The sequence below is a fragment of the Castor canadensis genome, unplaced genomic scaffold, assembly GCF_047511655.1.
Source record: "Castor canadensis unplaced genomic scaffold, mCasCan1.hap1v2 HAP1_SCAFFOLD_1191, whole genome shotgun sequence".
NCBI lineage: Eukaryota > Metazoa > Chordata > Mammalia > Rodentia > Castoridae > Castor > Castor canadensis.
The window spans coordinates 8233-16151 of NW_027395465.1; the positions used below are offsets into that span (position 1 = coordinate 8233).

A 7919-nucleotide genomic window follows, 5' to 3' on the forward strand; every position below is an offset into this window, starting at 1 on the left:
AGATTATTATGCCTTCCCTCTTTATCTTTCTCTAAACGAAAACAAAACCAAAACCAGTTAGTCTGCTTTCCATTACTGTGTCAAAATACCTGAGAAAATCAAATTAAAAGGCTTGATTCAGAAGTTTCAGTCCATGGTTGCTTGACCCTGCTGCTTTAGGCCTGTGGCAGCACAGTACATGATGGAGGGAATGTGTGGTGGAGGAGGCCTTTTTGCCTCATGGTGTTCAGGAAGTAAAAAGAGAGAGAGAAAAGGAAGGGGTCCCCATATCCTCCTCACCCCCAGTTGCCCCACTTCCTGCCAGCAAGCCCCACCCCCTAAGGATTCCACCTCCTCCCAAACACACCAAGGGAGAGCTTGGACCAAGCCTTCAATGCATGGGCCTTTGAGGGACATTTTAGGTCCAAAGTGTTGCATAACATAAGGACATTTATTGTAAAAAATCATCCAAACAATCTAGTAGATTACAGCACAACATATGAAATTCCCTTTTGGACCCCTTGTCCCAATGCAGTCACACACACTCCTCCATAGGCATTACCCTGGTAGCCTCTTGAAGTGTTTCTTGTACACCCTCCTTCTTGTATTTACACACACACACACACACACACACGCACACGCACACGCACACGCATACACCTTGTGTCTAGAGGTAAAGCTTCCATCTCCATTTTGACTGTGTCACTTAGCGTGATGTTTTTGAACTAAATACACTTTGGCCATCTGGTGTGTGCTTGTACATACAGATCTGTGTCAGTCTTTCTAACCTGCCACATAGCACTCTATGCTAGAGGTGTGACATCATTTATTTTGTTCCTTTCCTATGGCCATTGGATTTATCTGTTAAGCTTCACTAGTATATCAAATGTTGAGACAAATAACCTTTTATATGTGCCTGTTGTATATGCATGATTTAGACTCTCGCAGACACCAGAGATGGAATTGTCTGCAGGAAGTGGATACACACCTAATGTTTTGATAAATCTGGCCAAATTGATTTCCTAAGGATGCACCAATTTCTATTCCCAGCTTTGGAGACTACCAATTTTCTCACCCCCTCATCATCACTGCGAATGGCCAATCTTTTAAACTTTTATGAATTCAGTGGGTGCAAAATGATCCCCCCCCTTTTTTTTTTTTTGCAGTACTGGGGTTTGAACTCAGGATCTGGCACTTGCTAGGAGGCACTCTTACCACTTGAGCCACTCCACCAGCCCCCATCACTGTTGTTTTGATTTGTATTTTCCCATTTACTGATGAAATTAATCTATGCTCTTCCATATATTAATTTTCTCTGAACCTATTTATTATTATTTTTTTTAGCAGTAGTAAGGTTTGAACTCAGGGCTTCTTCATGCTTGCAAGGCAGTTGTCTCTACTGTTTAAGCCACATCCCCAACCTTCATGGGCATTTCTTTGCATGGCAGTTTCTATCCTTCTTTGTTTCTTCTACTGAATTGTGGTCCTTTATTCACTGATTTCACAAGCTCTTTTCACATTGTCGATATTATTTTTTGTATATTGTACATATTATTTTTTCTACCCTGCCATAACTAAAAAAACATTGTTTATGGTATGTTTTATCACACAAAAGATTTGCTTTTTAGGTCAATCTACTTGGCAGTCTTCCTTACTGGCTCCGTAAGGGAGCTGCCTGGATGGAGGGCCCGGTCCTTCCCTGGGAAACAGTGAGTGGCACCTCTCCCATTTCTTCAGAGCCGGGGCTTATCTGGGGACCCCTGGGGATGATTCTGGATGTACTGAGAGCTATGGGGAGCACTGTTCCTGAGCTCGCCCCTAGGAGCCCAGTTGGGGCCAGTGAAACCAGACCCAGGGCTGCAGATCCAGGTCACAGATGGGGTGCACACAGTAGTGTTTTGTGTCTGGGTCTGTGACTGTCAAGTCATAATGACTTGCTGGGAGCCCTCCCTTGCCCATCCTCTTGGATGAACATGGGTCTTGCCCACAGAGACACTTCCTCTTTTCTCAGGCTCTGATTCCTCTCTCCAGGAACCAGGCACTCAAGGCCTAGATCAAGGGACCCAGCAGGGCTGTCCACAGCATAAGAAGCCTCCTGTCAGCCCTTCTGCTTTGAGTCCCCTCCCCGGCCTGCCCCTTCCCTCTCCTGACTTCTCCCACCCTCCCCCCAAGTCCTGCATTGAAGTCCAGGGCACGAGCAGGCCAGGTGCAGTGCACTGGTACAAGAGGGGTGCTACCCACCATGTGAGCTTTTGGACTGAGGGATGGGGGATGAAGAATTATGATCTGCAGGAAATGGGCCTGATTCATCAGGATCTCCAGCACCTCTGAGAAGAAAGAATTCGGAAGGACGAAGGCCTTGTTTGAAAAAGGACCTGAGGTAAATGGTCTCTCTAGAAGAGCTGAGGGGGAGGGGGAACCCAGCTTCCTCTCCCTGCCTTAAGCAAGTGGGGAGCTGAGACAGGGAGGAAACTGTGGTCAACTCAGCTGTGGCCCCAGTCTTTCACTTCATCTCCTCCCCCATTTCCTTGGCCCTGGTTTTATCCATTTCCCCTTTAGGGGTGGGCTGAAGACAGTTGATGTGGTTAAAGGCACTGGGACCTAAATCCCATTGGACCTCAAATCCAGATCTAAGTAGTGGGTCCACAGCATTTCCATCTTGGGAGGTTTTGTGAACATAGGAGAGGTGGGAGGGGAGAGAGGAGGCTGAGATTTAGAGAAGATGCCAGGTCAGAGATGAGAGCAAAGAGGGTGGGAGGAGATGGGATCCTCAGATGGGGAGGAGGGAGGGCAATTGGAGGGGAAGGGACTGACTGGAAGTGAGGGAGGAGAGAGGAATCCCCAGCCCAAGAAGTCTGGCTGTCTCCCTACCTCCCACTGCTCCCACTGTCTCACTTGTTGGTTGAAAAAAAGGTAAAGAAAGTAAGAAGTTTTTAATTAACATTTATGCATAATTTCCCAAACAAGAGAGAAAACATGGCATGGGGGTGCAATTTTAGATGCAGCTGTGGCAGCAGTCTGCTGACCAATGCCAAGTTCAGGGCTAACTGAGAAGTGGGCTGGGAGTGGGCTAGGTTTTGGGAAGGCTGCATGGGCTGTCATCTGAGTGCTGCAACCCCTGGGTGGGCTGCTCCTTCAGGCTGCCCAGAGGGCAAGGCGGGGCTGGAATCCTGCTGGGGGCTGGCTGGGAAGGGGGTGCATTTTTCTAACTGGCAGGTCCAGAGAGGTGTCTTTCCACAGGGGCAGGTCACCCATCCAATTTCCACAGAGCAGCAGGATGTGCCTGAAGCAGGCTTTATCACTGGAGTCAGGGTCCAGGTGCTCCTCGTGCTCTTTATTTTTAACTCACTGCATTTTTTATGTGGAAGTATTTAAAAATAAATTACAGATATCCTGACATGTATTTCTTAAATAATTCATCATGCATCTCTCTAAAAACAGAGCTTGCTACATAGCAAATTAATATTATCACACCCAACACAAGTGAAAAATCCTTTCTCAATAGCCTTAATGCTCCATCTATACTCACATTTCCCCGATAAGTTCAGCACTTTAGCCATGAACAGAAAAGTGGTCTGTCTGAGAAACTGGCTGTGTCCAGGCTTTCCTGCCTTGGGCCTGACATGGAGCCTGGGCCCCAAAAGGAGCCAGGAAGGAAGGTGAGAACTGGAAAGAGAAGGTGGGGACTAGGGAAAGACCGTGGGCTCTGGATGCCCAAACTGTCCCTGGATACCAGGATGCTACCAGACAGACCCTTGAGGCTGACTGGAGAAAGGATGGGGCCTCAACTCCACCCTGGGACCATGTGCCCTCTCTGTTGAGCTCAGGTGAGGCCATGGCACTAACTAATGTGACTTCACAGCAAAGTGACTCATCCTTGCTGGGCTCCATCCTCTGCTATCTGATGCACACTTATGTCCCTCTTTCGCTGCCTCTTTTCTACCTCTAGTTTCCTGCCATTGCCCTGTTCCCTCAGATTGTCCTGGAATCTTCCCCTGGGCCCCTCCACCTACAGATTCACAGCTGTGCTCATGGGCTGACTCCTTTTGTTTTTTGGGTCTGCGGTGCACTGATCCCAGTGCTGAAGGCACTTTTTTCCCAATGGTTCATGTTTTGGAAACTTGGTCCTCAGTATGGTATGTTGAGGTGGTGGATCCTTTAAGAGGTGGGGCCTAGAGGGAGGTGGTTAGGTCAGTGAAAGTGCTGCTCCTGGAGCCTTTTACTTTGGTGGTGCTGGGTGTTGAACTTAGGGCCTTGTATTTGTGAGGCAAGCGCTCTACCACTTGATCCACAATCCTAGCTGAGTGCTGTTCCTTGGAAGGAATTAATGCTGGTCTCAGAGTGAGTGGTTGCGAGAATGAGTTGTTATAAGACTGGCTCCTTCCCAGTCTCTCTGGCTTCCTGTCTCACCATGTGATCATGCCCTGTCACACATGCTCCAACATGATGCCATCTGCTAAGATGTGGTACAGCCAAAGGCACCAGAGGTTGAAGAGATGGGACCACCTGATCTTGGTCGTGTAGCCTCCAAAACTCTTCTTTATAGTGACTCAGCTTCAGGCAGTTGGTTCTAGCAAAAACAAAAACAAATCCAAAAATGGACTAATGTGACTGGTTACCCTGAGCTGGGCGCAGGAAAGTGTTCAGTTCACACTCTCTTACAGCTTCATGTGAAAGGGAATCAGCTCCATCACTCACATTTTCCAGAGGGGAAAACAAGGAGGTTCAGAGAAGGATAGTGACGTGCTCAAGCTCTTAGAAGACTGAGCTGAGAAAATAAGTCCAGGTTCAGGAGCCCTGTGTCAGATACTCCTATCACTCAGGAAATTACAAAGGTCTGTGTCAGGAACTGAGGTCAAAGACCACATGGTACCCTAGACAAAAGGCCTTCTGAGGAGTTTAAGGGTGAGCACTTCACAGATTTTTTTTTCCTCTCATTCAAACATGAGAGTGTCTAATAGGCTTAAAGGCTTCAGCATCTCAACAGAGCCCAAGGCACGGAAGAGATCTTATGTTGAAGAAATTTGTGAGTGTGACTTTTTTTTTTAATGGGACTGGGATTTGAACTCAGGGCTTTGTGCTTGCATAGCAAGTGATTGAGCCACACCTCTTTTGCTCTGGTTATTTTAGAGATGGCACTTGTGAACTATTTGTCTGGAGTGGCCTCGAACCTGGAGCCTCTCAAGTAGTTGGAGTTGCAGATGTGAGTCACTGACACTGGCCAGGTGTGGCTTTTGTCTCATTACAGAGTCATGAGATTGGCGGCAGACCGCACATTTTTAAAGAGAATGATGTTCACAAAACACTGCTAGGTTAGAATATTAAAAAAAAAAGTTAAGTCGTGCTGTCCCTCAGATTCTATTCAAGGAAGCAGCTCGAGGAATTTACGATGCTGTGAGCATGGGCTCCCTTTACAGAAAGAGAAAGATGACTCAGAGCGTAGAATCCAGAGCCTGGGGGTGAACAAGACCCATAAGGAGCTCTTGCCAGTTAGAAGTCAGTCTCACACCCATAATCCTAGCTACTCAGGAGGCAGAGATCAGGAGGATTTGGGTTCAAAGCCAGCCACCCTATCTTGAAAAACCCTTCACAAAAATAGGGCTGATGGAGTGGCTTAAGGTGAAGGCTCTGAGTTCAAGCCCCAGTACCGCAAAAGAAAAAAAAAAAAGTCGGGCAGTATTTGAATCAAGGAATTTGCAATGTTTGCTCAGCTGAATTTTGACTTGCTGTGGGTCAGTGGCTCCCTTTGCCTCCCATTTCCCTGTCTTTTGAGCAAGAGTGTCTACAGGGGTTATCCTGCACTGTACTGTCATTGTATGTTGGACATGTGTGGATGGCAGATACCTTGTTGCTTATGTCACAGGTGCTCACTCTGAGAACTGTACCTGAAGAACCTCACCTGAGGAAGTGCAGCTGCACCTGGACCTGATGGGAAGGCAGGCTCCTGGATCTCACGCTGATACCATGGTGGGAGAAGACTTTGGAGACCTTTGGAGGGAAGAGAAAAGGCAACCTGTTGGAGGGATGTAAATAATTTGTGCTTGGAGTGTGTAACATGGTGATATCAAAATGTATCTGCATATTCTTGATAGACCTTCTTTTGGGAGATGGAGCCTACTCCCTCTCCCTTTGAGTGTGGGCTGGGCCTGGTGACTGGTTTCCAATGACAGGAAGAATGGTATTCATGTCAGACACCAGGTTATAAAAGGCATGGTGGCTTCCTCCTCACGCTCGTGGATGGGCCAGTCTGGGAAGCTGGCTCTGGGCCATAAGGAAAGCCCACACGGCAGGGCAACGCTGTGATTATACCATCTAAGACTGAGCTCCAGTCACTGTCCAGCCTTTAGGGGATCCAGGTTCTTGCTGATGGAGGAGTTCAGGAAATACCACCCCAAATATGCCAGCTAACAGGCTGGTAACCTTCAAATGGAGGGCACTTGGGGAGCAGCCAATGCAGGAAGGGGCTTCCTCTGAGTTTCCCTTATCTGACTAAAGATAGACCTTCCAGGGGAAGTCACTGTCATCACTTCCCTCCCCAGGAATCTCATCCCCAGACACATGAACTTTGCTCAAGCCCAGACCTTGTCATAGACTCTCTTCTGCTCCTCTAAGGGCCCACTCATCTTTCTCAGAAATCCTTATCTCCCCTTGTAGATCTAGAAGTGTCTAACCTTTGGATCTCACTGATTTGGGGTATTCATTTTCTCTCCCGTGATGCTCTTATGCACCTAATACATTTGTAATAATAAATATATTTTTTTCTTGTCAGTCTACCTTGTCAGATAATTTCACACTCAAAGATCCAACTCATGGAGGGTAGCAGAAATGTTTTCCCTCCCCAACTTCTTTTTTTTTTCATTTTTCTTTTATTATTCATATGTGCATACAAGGCTTGGTTCATTTCTCCCCCCTGCCCCCACCCCCTCCCTCTCCCCCTCTCAATACCCAGCAGAAACTATTTTGCCCTTATCTCTAATTTTGTTGTAGAGAGAGTATAAGCAATAATAGGAAGGAACAAGGGTTTTTGCTGGTTGAGATAAGGATAGCTATACAGGGCATTGACTCACATTGATTTCCTGTGCGTGGGTGTTACCTTCTAGGTTTATTATTTTTGATCTAACCTTTTCTCTAGTACCTGTTCCCCTTTTCCTATTGGCCTCAGTTGCTTTAAGGTATCTGCTTTAGTTTCTCTGCGTTAAGGGCAACAAATGCTAGCTGGTTTTTTAGGTGCCTTACCTATCCTCACCCCTCCCTTGTGTGCTCTCACTTTTATCATGTGCTCAAAGTCCAATCCCCTTGTTGTGTTTGCCCTTGATCTAATGTCCACATATGACCTCCCCAACTTCTTGAATGCAATCAGTGAGAGATTCCAGGCCAGAAATACCCAGCTAAGTTGTTTGCAAATTCTTGACACTCCTCCACTCCAAATAACTCAGAGACAATAAACATTTGTCATTTTAAGCTACCAAGTTTGGGAAGTACCTTGTTATGCAGCCTCAAATGAGTTAGGAGGGAGATCATAAAGTTAAAGGAAGACAAGATTTCTGAAAGGAAGGAGTAGTGGCAATGCCCTAGGGTTTATCTTTTCAGTATGATGGGGGTTCAGTACAGACCTCGACTTTGACAGTGTGGAAGCCATTGGAGACTGTGCCAAGATATTTCAGGAAGTGATACAAAGGCCTGTTTGGCATGGGCTCAAGAGAGAGGAGACAGAGAAGCCTTGGAGACTGAGGTGTGGCCATTCCTTTCACAGGTGAGGGAAGTGGAATGATGGAACAGAAGCCAAGAGCTGTGGCCTAAGGGGGCTTTTAACACATTAGAGCTCACTTCCATTCTGACTTCAAGACACATGAGAGAGGGGAAAAGGGATGATGCAGGAGAGAGGGGGAAACTCCTGGAGTAATAATTTTCTTGTGTAGATAAGAGTAGATGGGCTTTGG

The 7919-nt window shown here is 46.8% G+C and overlaps 1 long non-coding RNA gene across 1 annotated transcript; it reads left to right on the forward strand.

Annotated features, from left to right (window-relative positions):
* Window positions 1–1182: 1182 nt before the first annotated feature.
* LOC141420579 (uncharacterized) lies at window positions 1183–6741 on the forward strand. The gene is made up of 3 exons (XR_012445097.1): window positions 1183–1688; window positions 2011–2359; window positions 5843–6741. It is a non-coding gene; the product is annotated as an uncharacterized lncRNA (long non-coding RNA).
* Window positions 6742–7919: the final 1178 nt, after the last annotated feature.